This window comes from Entelurus aequoreus, linkage group LG23, assembly GCF_033978785.1.
Source record: "Entelurus aequoreus isolate RoL-2023_Sb linkage group LG23, RoL_Eaeq_v1.1, whole genome shotgun sequence".
Taxonomy (NCBI): domain Eukaryota; kingdom Metazoa; phylum Chordata; class Actinopteri; order Syngnathiformes; family Syngnathidae; genus Entelurus; species Entelurus aequoreus.
This window is the reverse complement of record NC_084753.1, coordinates 22,734,194-22,748,850: the sequence shown is the minus strand read 5'-3', so window position 1 is coordinate 22,748,850 and position 14,657 is coordinate 22,734,194.

Here is a 14,657-nt window from a genome sequence, read left to right as displayed (position 1 = left end):
ACTAACTTGTGTATTTGCAAACCTTACAAAAGATCATTTTTCTAGTAAAACTAACAAAGATACATGTCTCCAGGCATTATTAGCCATTTTGCTTGTGTTGTTTAGGAAATATGTTTCTATACATTTTTTATTGCTTTTTTCGCATTATCTCAGGATTTTAAGAACATTACTGTCATATTGAGAAAAAACCTACGTTTTGTGTTTGCAAGATTTAAAAAAGCATATGTTTCGATTAAAACTCCCAAGGATGCAATATATCAGGCATTATTAGCCGTTTTTCATGTGTGCTTTAGGAGTTATGTTTAAATAACTGTCATATTGAGTGTGACATTATACTGTCATAGTGAGTAAAACCTATTTTTTGTATTTGCAAACCTTACAAAAACAACTTATTCTAGTAATTCTCACAGGAATTCAATATTACAAGCATTTTCAGACATATTGCATGTTTGGTTTAGGAATTATGATGGAATACATTTTTATTGCTTTTTTTGCATTTTCTCAGGATTTTAAGAACATTACTGTCATGTTGAGAAAGAAACTACTTTTTGTGTTTGCAGGTCTTAAAAAAGCCTATGTTTTGAGTAAAACTCACAAGAATGCATTATATCAAAAATTATTAGACATTTTTCATGTGTAGTTTAGTATTATGTTTAAATAACTGTTTCATTGAGTGTGCAGTTATACTGTCACATTGAGTAAAAAAGTGTTGCTGGTTACTGGGGTTCAATTCCCACCTTCTACCTTCCTAGTCACGTCTGTTGTGTCCTTGGGCAAAGACACTTCACCCTTTGCCTCTGATGGCTGCTGGTTAGCGCCTTGCATGGCAGCTCCCGCCATCAGTGTGTGAATGTGTGTGTGAATGGGTAAATGTGGAAATACTGTCAAAGCGCTTTGAGTACCTTGAAGGTAGAAAAGCGCTATACAAGTACAACCCATTTATCATTTATTTATTTATTATATATATATTTATTTATTATATATATAAAACCTATTTTTTGTATTTGCAAACCTTACAAAAACAACTGATTCTAGTAATTCTCACATGAATTCAATATTACAGGCATTTTCAGACATAATGCATGTTTGGTTTAGGAATTATAATGGAATACATTTTTATTGCTTTTTTCGCATTATCTCAGGATTTTAAGAACTTTACTGTCATATTGAGAAAAAAACTACTTTTTGTGTTTGCAAGTCTTAAAAAAGCCTATGTTTAAGAGTAAAACTCACAAGAATGCATTATTTCAAAAATTATTAGACATTTTTCATGTGTAGTTTAGTAGTTATGTTTAAATAACTGTTTCATTGAGTGTGCAGTTATACTGTCACATTGAGTAAAAAAAAAACTAACTTTTGTCTTGCAAACCTTACAAAAGAAAATAGATGCAATATTACAGGCATTTTTAGACATTTTACATGTTTGGCTTAGGAGTTGTGTTTGAATAACTTTTTATTGCTTTTTTCGCATTATCTCAGGATTTTCAGAACATTACTGTCATATTGAGAAAAAAAACTACTTTTTGTGTTTGCAACATTTAAAAAAGCATATGTTTCGATTAAAACTCCCAAGGATGCATTATTTCAGGCATTATTAGCCGTTTTTCATGTGTGCTTTAGGGAGTTATGTTTTAATAACTGTCATATTGAGTGTGACATTATACTGTCATAGTGAGTAAAACCTATTTTTTGTATTTGCAAACCTTACAGAAGCAACTGATTCTAGTAACTCTCACATGACTTCAATATTACAGGCATTTTTAGACATTTTACATGTTTGGCTTAGGAGTTGTGTTTGAATAACTTTTTATTGCTTTTTTCGCATTATCTCAGGATTTTCAGAACATTACTGTCATATTGAGAAAAAAAACTACTTTTTGTGTTTGCAACATTTAAAAAAGCATATGTTTCGATTAAAACTCCCAAGGATGCATTATTTCAGGCATTATTAGCCGTTTTTCATGTGTGCTTTAGGGAGTTATGTTTTAATAACTGTCATATTGAGTGTGACATTATACTGTCATAGTGAGTAAAACCTATTTTTTGTATTTGCAAACCTTACAGAAGCAACTGATTCTAGTAACTCTCACATGACTTCAATATTACAGGCATTTTTAGACATAATGCATGTTTGGTTTAGGAATTATGATGAAATGCATTTTTATTGCTTTTTTCGCATTCTCTCAGGATTTTAAAAACATTACTGTCATATTGTGTAAAAAAAACTACTTTTTGTGTTTGCAAGTCCTTAAAAAGCCTGTGTTTCGAGTAAAACTCAAAAGAACGCATTATTTCAATAATTATTAGACATTTTTCATGTGTAGTTTAGTAGTTATGTTTAAATAACTGTTTCATTGAGTGTGCAGTTATACTGTCACATTGAGTAAAAAAAAAACTAACTTGTGTCTTTGCAAACCTTACAAAAGAAAATGTTTCTAGTAAAACTCACATAGATTCAATATTACAGGCATTTTTAGACATTTTACATGTTTGGTTTAGGAGTTGTGTTCGATGGAATACATTTTTATTGCTTTTTTCGCATTATCTCAGGATTTTAAGAACATTACTGTCATATTGTGTAAAAAAAAAACTACTTTTGTGTTTGCAAGTCCTTAAAAAGCCTATGTTTCGAGTAAAACTCACAAGACTGCATTATTTCAAAAATTATTAGACATTTTTCATGTGTAGTTTAGTAGTCATACTGTCATATTGAATAAAAAAACTAACTTGTGTCTTTGCAAACTTTACAAAATAAAATTGTCCTAGTAAAACTCACATAGATTCAATATTAGAGGCATTTTTAGACATTTTTACATGTTTGGTTTAGAAGTGTGTTTGAATACATTTGTATTGCTTTTTTCGCATTATCTCAGGATTCTAAGACCAGATATTGAGTAAATTACAACATTTTGTTTTTACAAACCTTACAAAATATATTTTTTCCAGTAAAACACAAAGATACATTTCTCCAGGCAATATTAGCTATTTTGCATGTGTGGTCGGAGTAATGTTTATAACTGTCATTTTGAGTTTGGCAGTTATACTGTCATAGTGAGTCAACCCAATTTTTGTATTTGCAAACCTTACAAAAACAACTGACTCTAGTAAAACTCACAGAGATACAATATTGCAGGCATTTTTAGACATAATGCATGTTTGGTTTTGGAGTTATGTTTATATAATTTTTTTATATACTTTCAGTTATACTGTCTATTGAATTAAAAAAACTAACTTGTATCTTTGCAAACCTTACAAAACATAATTTTTCTAGTTAAACTAACAAAGATATATGTCTCCGGGCATTATTAGCCATTTTGCATGTGTTGTTTAGGAGTTATGTTTGAATAAATTTGTTTGCTTTTTTTGCATTATCTCAGGAATCTAAAACATTACTGTCATATTGAGTAAAAAACTACTTTTTGTGTTTTCAAGATTTAAAAAAGCATATATTTCGAGTAAAACTCCAAAGGATGCATTATTTCAGGCAGTATTAGCCATTTCTCATGTGTGGTTTAGGACTTATGTTTAAATAACTGTCATATTGAGGTGACAGTATACTGTCATAGTGAGTAAAATCCAATTTTGTAATTGCAAACCTTACAAAAACAACCGATTCTAGTAAAACTCACATAGATACAATATTACAGGCATTTTTAGACATAATACATGTTTGGTTTTGGAGTTATGTTTTTATAACTTTCATATTTCATATTGGGACGGAGTGGCGAAGTTGGTAGGTTGGCCGTGTCAGCAATCGGAGAGTTGCTGGTTACTGGGGTTCAATCCCCACCTTCTACCATCCTAGTCACGTCCGTTGTGTCCTTGGGTAGGACACTTCACCCTTGCTCCTGATGGGTGCTGGTTAGCGCCTTGCATGGCAGCTCCCGCCATCAGTGTGTGAATGTGTGTGTGAATGGGTGAATGTGGAAATACTTTCAAAGCGCTTTGAGTACCTTGAAGGTAGAAAAGCGCTATACAAGTATAACCCATTTATCATTTATTTATATTTAGTATGATGTACTGTCATATTGAGTAAAAAAAACACCTTGCATACCTTACAAAACTTTTTTTTCCCCAGTAAAACTCACAAAGATACATTTCTCCAGCCATTATTAGCCATTTTGCATGTGTGGTTTAGGAGTTATGTTTAAATAATTGTCATTTCATCATGGCACCGATGAAGGCTGCCTCGGTGCTCTCGTGCGCTCTGTTTTCTTTGTTTTTGTGCGTAAATTGAGTGTCTGCGTGCTCTTACACCCTCAAAAAGCTACTGAACATCAGATCCATCATCCCTATGGACTTATTACCGGTCATCTCAGCGTCAGCTGCGGATTTTGGTCCATTCTGTGATCAAAAGAGGGAGACCGCACCGAAGAGGGAAGCGAGCGGGCGCCTTTGTCTGTCTTCGCGGACGGGGATTATGCACGCCTCTACCAGGCATCTTTCTCTCCAACGTCCGCTCACTTGCCAACAAGATGGACGAGCTAGCGTTGCTGATGAGAAGAAACAAGGACTTTTCCTCATCTTGTGTTTTGTGCTTCACGAAGACGTGGCTGAGCGCAAGTGTCCCGGACAGCGCGGTTCAACTGGAAGGCTTTCATCTTCTCCGCGCGGACCGAGACGCAGAGCTCTCCGGCAAAAAAAGAGGCGGCGGAGTCTGCTTCTTTATCAACAACAGCTGGTGTACAGACGTGAGAGTGATATCCAAACACTGCTCTCCTTCCCTGGAATATATTTTCATTCACTGTAAGCCCTTTTACTCACCGCGTGAGATCATTTAATTCATTCTAGCGGCTGTTTACATCCCACCCGGCGCGGACGTACATGACGCTCAGCGCGGACGTGCATGACGCTCTCTTGTTATCGTGCTTGGTGACTTTAACAAAGGAAATTTGAGCCAGGAATTACCCAAGAATAGGCAGTTTATTAAACCCGACCAGAGAGGAGAACACTTTGGATCACTGCTACACTACAATAAGCAAGGCTTTTCATGCAGTCCCGCACGCTGCTCTTGGACTATCAGATCACGTCATGGTTTACTTAATCCCTTCATACAGACAGAGACTGAAACTGTCTAAACCTGTTATGAGGACCATTAAAGGCCTACTGAAACCCACTACTACCGACCACGCAGTCTGATGGTTTATATATCAATGATGAAATCTTAACATTGCAACACATGCCAATACGGCCGGGTTAACTTATAAAGTGCAATTTTAAATTTCCCGCTAAACTTCCGGTTGAAAACGTCTATATATGATGACGTTGAAACGGAAGTATTGGTACCCCATTGAATCCAATACAAAAAAGCTCTGTTTTCATCTCAAAATTCCACAGAATCCTGGACATCTGTGTTGGTGAATCTTTTGCAATTTGTTTAATGAACAATGAAGACTGCAAAGAAGAAAGTTGTAGGTGGGCTGGCTGTAGCAACACAACCAGGAGGACTTTGACTTGGATAGCAGACGCGCTAGCCGACGCTAGCCGACGCTAGCCGACGCTAGCCGACGCTAGCCGACGCTAGCCGACGCTAGCCGCCGCTAGCCGCCGACCGCGGGTGAAGTCCTTCGTCCTTCCGTCGATCGCTGGAACGCAGGTGAGCACGGGTGTTGATGAGCAGATGAGGGCTGGCTGGCGTAGGTGGAGCGCTAATGTTTTTATCATAGCTCTGTGAGGTCCCGTTGCTAAGTTAGCTTCAATGGTGTAGTTAGCAACAGCATTGTTAAGCTTCGCCGAGCTGGAAATTATTAACCGTGTATTTACATGTCCATGGTTTAATGGTATTGTTGATCTTCTGTCTATCCTTCCAGTCAGGGATTTATTTATTTTGTTTCTATCTGCATTTGAGCCCGATGCTATCACGTTAGCTCGGTAGCTAAAGAGCTTCGCCGATGTATTGTCGTGGAGATAAAACTCACTGTGAATGTCCATTTCGCGTTCTCGACTCTCATTTTCAAGAGGATATAGTATCCGAGGTGGTTTAAAATACAAATCCGTGATCCACAAATGAAAATGGAGAAAGTGTGGAATCCAATGAACCCTTGTACCTAAGTTACGGTCAGAGCGAAAAAAGATACGTCCTACCTACTGCCCTGAGATCGGTAGGTTGTGAGTTCAAACCCCGGCCGAGTCATACCAAAAACTTGGCACTCAGGGTTGGAATTGGGGGTTAAATCACCAAAAATGATTCCCGGGCGCGGCACCGCTGCTGCCCACTGCTCCCCTCACCTCCCAGGGGTGATCAAGGGGATGGGTCAAATGCAGAGGACAAATTTCACCACACCTAGTGTGTGTTTGACAATCAGTAGAAGAAAAATAAATAAATAAATAAAAAACACCATCCTCCCTGGACTGCTACGAGACAAGCGCTACCAGCTCAGAGTGCCTGACTCCCTCTGCAATTGGACCAATGACTTCCTGACAGACCGAAGACAGCACGTGCGGCTGGGGAGGATTGTCTCGGACAGTCGAACCACGAACACTGGTACTCCTCAGGGCTGTGTACTCTCCCCCTGGCTTTTCTCCCTGTATACAAACTGCTGCACCTCCAGTCACCAGTCCGGATGACATCATCGGGCTCATCTCGGATGGCGATGAGACCGCCTACAGGAGAGAGGTGGACCGGCTGGCGTCCTGATGCAGCCTCAACAACCTGGAGCTGAATGCCCAGAAAACAGTGGAGATGATCATGGACTTCAGGAAAGTCACACCGTCACCCTGATTGACTCTCCCATCCCGTCTCCATCCATAACTCTTTCCGTTTCTAGGGAACCACCATCATCCAAGCCCTCAAGTGGGAGCCGACCATCAGCTCCCTCATCAAGAAGGCCCAGCAGAGGATGTACTTCCTGCGGCAGCTGAGGAAACTTAAGGTGCCGACCGAGATGCTGGTGCAGTTTTACTCAGCCATCATCGAGTCCATCCTGACCTCCTTCATCACCGTGTGGTTCCCCGGCGCCACAGTCCAGGATAAGCATCGACTGCAGCGCATGGTAAATGCTGCTGAGAAGGTGATTGGCTGCAAGCTCCCATCCCTCCAGGACCTGTTCTCCTCCAGGACCAGGAGGCATGTGGGTCGGATCACAGCTGACTTTTCTCACCCTGGACACAAGCTATTCTCCCCTCTCCCCTCAGGCAGGAGACTACGGTCCATCCAGACCCACACCTCCCGCCACCTAAACAGTTTTTTCCCCTTGGCCATCAGGCACATGAACAATAACTCCTAACAGTAGCTATTTTGAATTCATTTTAAGTCTATAACAAGATCTGATAGCTCAGTTACAGCTCTTGTTATTACCAAATCTGTGTAAAAAGTGTTTTATGTTGCACGATTGCACCAAGAAAATTTCCTAGTTTGTGAACCCGTTCTCAAACAATGGCAATAAATCTATTCTTATTCTGATTTTGAGTGTGACACTGTCATAGTGAGTAAAACCTAATTTTTGTATTTGCAAACTTTACAAACACAACTGATTCTAGTAAAACTCACATGGATTCAATATTACAGACATTTTTACACATTTTGCATGTTTGGTTTAGGAATTATGTTTATACAACCTCCTTTCTGAGCTGCCACCTTATCGTGGTAGAGGAGTTTGCGTGATCCCTAAAAAAATCCTTATCTCAGGATTTTAAGAACATTACTGTCATATTGAGTAAAAAACTAGTTTTTTGTTTGCAAGCCTTAAAAAAGCATATGTTTCGAGTAAAATTTAAGATGCATTATTTCAGTCATTATTAGCCATTTTTCATGTGTGGTTTAGGAGTTTTGTTTAAATAACTGTTATATTATTTATAATTTTTATTGTGGTGCTGAATTTCCCCCAGCGATCAATAAAGTACTTTCTATTCTATTCTATTCTATTCTATTCTATATTGAGTGTGACAGTATGCTGTCATTGTGATAAAACCTATTTTTTGTATTTGCAAACCTTACAAAAACACCTGATTCTAGTAAAACTCACCAAGATACTATAATGCAGGCATGTTTAGACATATTGCATGTTTGGTTTTGGAGTTATGTTTATATAACCTCCTTTCTGAGCTGCCTCGTCGTGGTAGAGGAGTTTGCGTGATCCTAAAAGCTGTGTTGTCCGGGGGTTTCTATGCCCCCTGGTAGGGTCTCCAAGACAAACAGGTCCTAGGTGAGGGATCAGACAAAGAGCAGCTCAAAGACCTTTATGAAAAGTACAAATCGAGGACCTAGATTTTTCCTCGCCCGGACGCGGCCGGGCTCAGCTCGAATGGGCAACGTGGGTCCCCCCTACAATAGGCTCACCGCTCATGGGCTGGGTCATATGGTTGGGTGCAGTGTGAGCTGGGCAGCAGCCGAAGGCAGGGCTCCTGGCGGTCCGATCATCGGCTACATAAACTAGCTCTTGGGACGTGGAACGTCAACTCGCTGGGAGGGATGGAGACTGAGCTGGTGCGAGAAGGAGCCTGAGCTGGTGCGAGAAGTTCCGGCTAGATATAGTTGGACTCACTTCGACGCACAGCAAGGGCTCTGGAACCTGTTCTCTCTTCCACTCTGGCGTTGCAAGCAATTCTTGTTGCCCCCCGGCTCAAAGCCTGCACGTTATACTTTAACCCAATAGATGAGATGGTAGCTTCCCTCCGCCTTCGGGTTGGGGGACGGGTCCTGACTGTTGTTTGTGTTTACGCACCAAACAGCAGCTCAGAGTACCCACTTCTTTGGATTCCCTTGAGGGAGTACTGGAGAGTGCTCCCTCGGGTGATTCCCTTGTTCTGCTGGGGGACTTCAACGCTCATGTTGGCAACAACAGTGAAACCTGGAGAGGCGTGATTGGGAAAAATGGCCACCCTGATTTGAACCCAAGTGGTGCTTTGTTATTGGACTTTTGTACTCGTCACGGATTGTCCATAACAAACACAATGTTCAAACATAAGTTTGCGGATGACACTACCCTCATCGGGCTCATCTCGGATGGCGATGAGACCGCCTACAGGAGAGAGGTGGACCTCTCAAACACCTGGAGCTGAACGCCCATTAAACAGTGGAGATGATCATGGACTTCAGGAAAGTCACAGCCCCACCATCCCCCCTCACCCCGATTGACTCTCCCACCCCCGTCTCCATTGTGGACTCCTTCCGTTTCTTGGGCACCACCATCACCCAAACTCTCAAGTGGGTGTCCATATGTGCACTGGGCACCAGGACACCCTCGGCCGCAGTACCGTGATTGACTTTGTAGTTGTGTCATCGGATTTGCGGCCTCATATTTTCGACACTCGGGTGAAGAGAGGGGCAGAGCTTTCTACCGATCACCACCTGGTGGTGAGTTGGCTCCGATGGTGGGGGAGGATGCCGGACAGACCTGGCAGGCCCAGACGCATTGTGAGGTTCTGCTGGGAACGCCTAGCAGAGTCTCCTGTCAGAGAGAGATTCAATGGGGGGGGGCAGTGCACTGTTAACACCGTGTATGGGGAGGATGGTGTGCTGCTGACCTCTACTGCGGCTGTTGTGGAGGGAATACTTCGAAGACCTCCTCATTCCCACCAACACGTCTTCCTATGAGGATGCAGTGCCTGGGGACTCTGTGGTGGGCTCTCCTATTTCTGGGGCTGAGGTTGCCGACGTAGTCAAAAAGGTCCTCGGTGGCAAGTTCCCGGGGGTGGATGAGAGCCGCCCGGCGTTCCTTAAGGCTCTGGATGCTGTGGGGCTGCCTTGGTTGGCAAGACTCTGCAACATTGCGAGGACACAGGGGGCGGTACCTCTGGATTGGCAGACCGCGGTGGTGGTTCCTCTCTTTAGGAAGGGGAACTGGAGGGTGTGTTTCAACTATCATGGATCACACTCCTCAGCCTTCCCGGTAAGGTCTTTTCATGTGTACTGGAGAGGAGGCTACGCCGGATAGTCGAACCTTGGATCCAGGACGAACAGTGTGGTTTTTGTCCTGGTCGTGGAACGGTAGACCACCTCTACACTCTCGGCAGGGTCCTTGAGTGTGCATGGGAGTTTGCCCAACCAGTCTACATGTGCTTTGTGGATTTGGAAAAGGCATTCGACCGTGTCCCTCGGGAAGTCCTGTGGGGAGTGCTCAGAGAGTATGGGGTATCGGACTGTCTGATTGTGGCGGGTCGCTCCCTGTATGATCAGTGACAGAGCTTGGTCCGCATTGCCGGCAGTAAGTCGGATCCCTTTCCAGTGAGGGTTGCACTATGCCGAGGTTGCCCTTTGTCACAGATTCTGTTCATAACTTTTATGGACAGAATGTCCAGGCGCAGACATGGCGTTGAGGGGATCCGGTTTGGTGGCTGCAGGATTAGGTCTCTGCTTTTTGCAGATGATGTGGCCCTGATGGCTTCAACTGGCCAGTATCTTCAGCTCTCAATGGATCGGTTCGCAGCCGAGTGTGAAGCGACTGGGATGAAAATCAGCACCTCCAAGTCCGAGTCCATGGTTCTCGCCCGGGAAAGGGTGGAGTGCCATTGGGGAGGAGATCTTTCCCCAAGTGGAGGAGTTCAAGTAGCTAGGAGTCTTGTTCACGAGTTAGGGTGATGTGTTCAAGCTGCACTGCAAGGTGTTTCTCAAATCTAGTATGACTGGCCTAGCCAGTGACTTCCAGGAAAGTCTGGATGACAACCGTGAAAGTGTGGTGACGACTGGAGAGACAGTGGACAGCCCGGAGAGACGGCAACGGGGCAGTAAAGGTTAGCACCCTGCACTGCAGCTCCCGTGAGGGAGCACCCACAAAACGCTACAGAAAGCCCTAAAGAAAGATACCCCCGGGGGGGCCCGAGAGGGGGGGAGGATGAGCACCCCAAACTGACGGATCTTTTGGTACCAGACATACGCGACGGATTATCGACAACGACAGCAACTTGTTTTTGTGGCAAGGTCTGTAAGAACCTGAGAGGCCTGAGGATCTACCAGACCAGGATGGGCTGCATAAGGAGAAAGCAAGCTGAGGAATGCACAGAGCCAGTTCCTAGTACTGACCCTGGTGAGACGGAGGAGGAGCAGGAACCGGAGTCACCCCACAGTGTCCAGAACCTCCAAGCTCAACATGCTGTACCCGGCAAATCATCTGAACAGCGCCAGGTCTTATGGCCTGCTGCAAACAAGGAATCTCAATGGCGACAGTTTGACGAGGATGTTGATGCTACCCTTGATGCAGCATGCAGAGGGGAAGTTGATCGGCAACTGCAGCTGATGAGCACACTGATCATCAGCATGGGTGATGAGAGATTTGGCATCAAACAACCCAAGGCTCAGAACATCTCCAGGCCAAACCGGCGGGAGACCAAGATCGCCCAGCTCAGGAAAGAACTGAAGGCCTTAAAACATCAGTACAAGAGGGCGAGTGAGGAGGAAAGACCAGCCCTGTCAGACCTCAGGGACATCCTGAAGCAGAAGCTCATCCCTCTCCGACGTGCTGAGGGACATAGGAGAAGGGGCAGAGAGAGGGCGCGCAAGCACACTGCCTTCATAGCAAACCCTTTTGGATTTATGAAACAGCTGCTGGGGCAGAAGCGGAGCGGGACCCTTGTCTGCTCTGAAGAGGAGATCAATCAGCACCTCAGTAACACATACAGCGACAGTAGGAGAGAAGAAGATCTGCCCCCCTGCAGAGGGCTACCCACACCATCAGAACCCTCCTTCCAGTTTAACATCAAAGAGCCCACCTTGGCAGAAGTCAGGAACACCGTCCGAGCCGCAAGGACCAGCGCAGCCCCAGGCCCGAGTTGAGTGCCATACAAAGTCTGAAAGCATTGCCCGAGACTCCTGGAGAGGCTGTGGAGACTCATCAGGGTAGTATGGAGGAGGGGGAAAGCAGCCAAGCAGTGGCGCCACGCTAAGACAAAGCCCAGGGTCGAGAGAGACGGCTGACGGTGCAGGGAAAGATCTGTGCAGAGGTTGAGGAGGAACGCCGGAGCAAGACAGTGGCCATGCGCCAGCAAGGAGCCTGGACAAATTGGGACCACGCATCTACCCGGAAGATCACCTGGACAGAACTTTGGAAGTCAGAACCAGCAAGACTCAAGTTCCTGATCCAGTCAGTGTATGGTGTCCTCCCAAGTCCATCTAATCTTCATTGCTGGGGGCTAGTAGAAACACCTGAATGTCAAATGTGCAAGGCACAGGGTTCCCTGGAGCACATCCTGAGCTGCTGCCCTAAAGCCCTGGGAGAGGGGAGGTACACATGGCGCCAGGACCAGGTGCTGAAGGCAGTAGCAGACACCATTGGCACTGGAATCCAGCAGAGCAAACACCAGCTCCCAGTCAGGCATAACATCTCCTTCGTCAAGGCAGGGGACAAACCACAGGCTGGACGTAAGGCCCCAACCGAACTGCTAGCCACAGCCCGTGACTGGCAGCTTCAGGTGGATCTCGGCAGACAGCTGAAGTTTCCAGAGCGCATAGCAAGGACATCGCTGAGGCCAGACCTTGTCTTAAGTTCTGACTCAACGAAGCATGTTGTGCTGCTGGAACTTACAGTCCCCTGGGAAGACCGGATGGAGGAGGCCCATGAGCGAAAAAAGGCCAAATACCTTGAGCTGGTCGAGACATGCAGAGAGAGCGGCTAGAGGACCCGCTGTGAGCCTATAGAAGTGGGCTGCAGGGGCTTTCTAGGGCAATCTGTGCATCAAGCATTCAGACTTCTTGGAATCAGAGGGTTGCTGGAGAGAAAAGCCACCAGAAATATCAGTGAGGCTGCTGAGAAAGCCTCAAGGTGGTTGTGGATCAAGAGGGGAGACGGATGGAGTAGTTCGCTGCTTGGACCCAAGCCGGGGCCTGATCAGCCCCGGTTGGGTCGCCCAGGCGAGGGTGTATAGAGATCAAAGACCCGAAACACACAATGAACCTCGGTTCTTTACTGATGATGTGTTCAAGCTGCACCGCAAGGTGTTTCTCAAATCTTGTTCACGAGTGAAGGAACAGTGTATCGTGAGATCCACAGGCGGATCGGTGCGGCGTCTTCAGTAATGAGGACGCTATATCGATCCGTTGTGGTGAAGAAGGAGCTGAGCCAGAAGGAAAAGCTCTCAATTTACCGGTCGATCTACGTTCCCATCCTCACCTATGGTCATGAGCTTTAGGATATGACCAAAAGGACAAGATAACAGGTACAAGCGGCCGAAATGAGATTCCTCCACTGGGTGGCAGGTCTCTCCCTTAGAGATAGGGTGAATAGCTCTGTCATCCGGGAGGAACACATAGTAAAGCAGCTGCTCTTCCACATTGAGAGGAGCCAGATGAGGTGGTTCGGGCATCTGTTCAGGATGCCACCCGAACGCCTCCCTAAGGAGGTGTTTAGGGCAAGTCCGACCGGCAGGAGGCCACGGGGAAGACCCAGGACACATTGGGAAGACTATGTCTCCGGCTGACCTGAGAACGCCTCGGGATCCCCTGAGAAGAGCTGGACGAAGTGGATGAGGAGAGGGAAGTCTGGGCTTCTCTGCTTAGGCTGCTGCCCCCGCAACCCGACCTCGGATAAGCGGAAGAAAATGGATGGATGGATGGATTTAGTATGACAGTTATACTGTCGTTTTGGATAAAAAAAACTAACATGTGTCTTTGCAAACCTCCTTTTTCTAGTAAAACTAACAAAGATACATGTCTCCAGGCATTATTAGCCATTTTGCTTGGTTGTTTAGGAAATATGTTTCTATACATTTTTTATTGCTTTTTTCGCATTATCTCAGGCTTCTAAGAACATTACTGTCATATTGAGTAAAAACTACTTTTTGTGTTTGCAAGTTTAAAAAAAGCATATGTTTCCAGTAAAACTCACAAGGATGCATTATTTCAGGCATTATTAGTTATTTTTCATATTTGGTTTAGGAGTTATGTTTAGATAACTGTCACGCTTCCGTCAGTCTACCCCAGGGCAGCTGTGGCTACGAAAGTAGCTTACCACCACCAGGTGTGAATGAATGATGGGTTTTTAACATGTAAAGCGACTTTGGGTACTTAGAAAAGCGCTATATAAATCCCAGGTATTATTATTATTATTATTATATTGAGTGTGACAGTATACTGTCATAGTGAGTAAAACCTATTTTTTGTATTTGCAAACCTTACAAAAACAACTGATTCTAGTAATTCTCACAGGAATTCAATATTTTCAGACATATTGCATGTTTGGTTTAGGAATTATGATGAAATACATTTTTATTGCTTTTTTCGCATTATCTCAGGCTTCTAAGAACATTACTGTCATATTGAGTAAAAACTACTTTTTGTGTTTGCAAGTTTTATAAAAGCATATGTTACCAGTAAAACTCACAAGGATGCATTATTTCAGGCATTATTAGTTATTTTTCATATTTAGTAAAGGAAATATGTTTAAATAACTGTCATATTGAGTGTGACAGTATACTGTCATAGTGAGTAAAACCTATTTTTTGTATTTGCAAACCTTACAAAACCAACTGATTCTAGTAATTCTCACAGGAATTCAATATTACAGGCATTTTCAGACATATTGCATGTTTGGTTTAGGAGTTGTGTTTGAATACCTTTTTATTGCTTTTTTCGCATTATCTCAGGATTTTAAGAACATTACTGTCATATTGAGAAAAAAACTACTTTTTGTGTTTGCAAGTCTTAAAAAAGCCTATGTTTCGAGTAAAACTCAAAAGAACGCATTATTTCAATAATTATTAGCCGTTTTTCATGTGTGCTTTAGGAG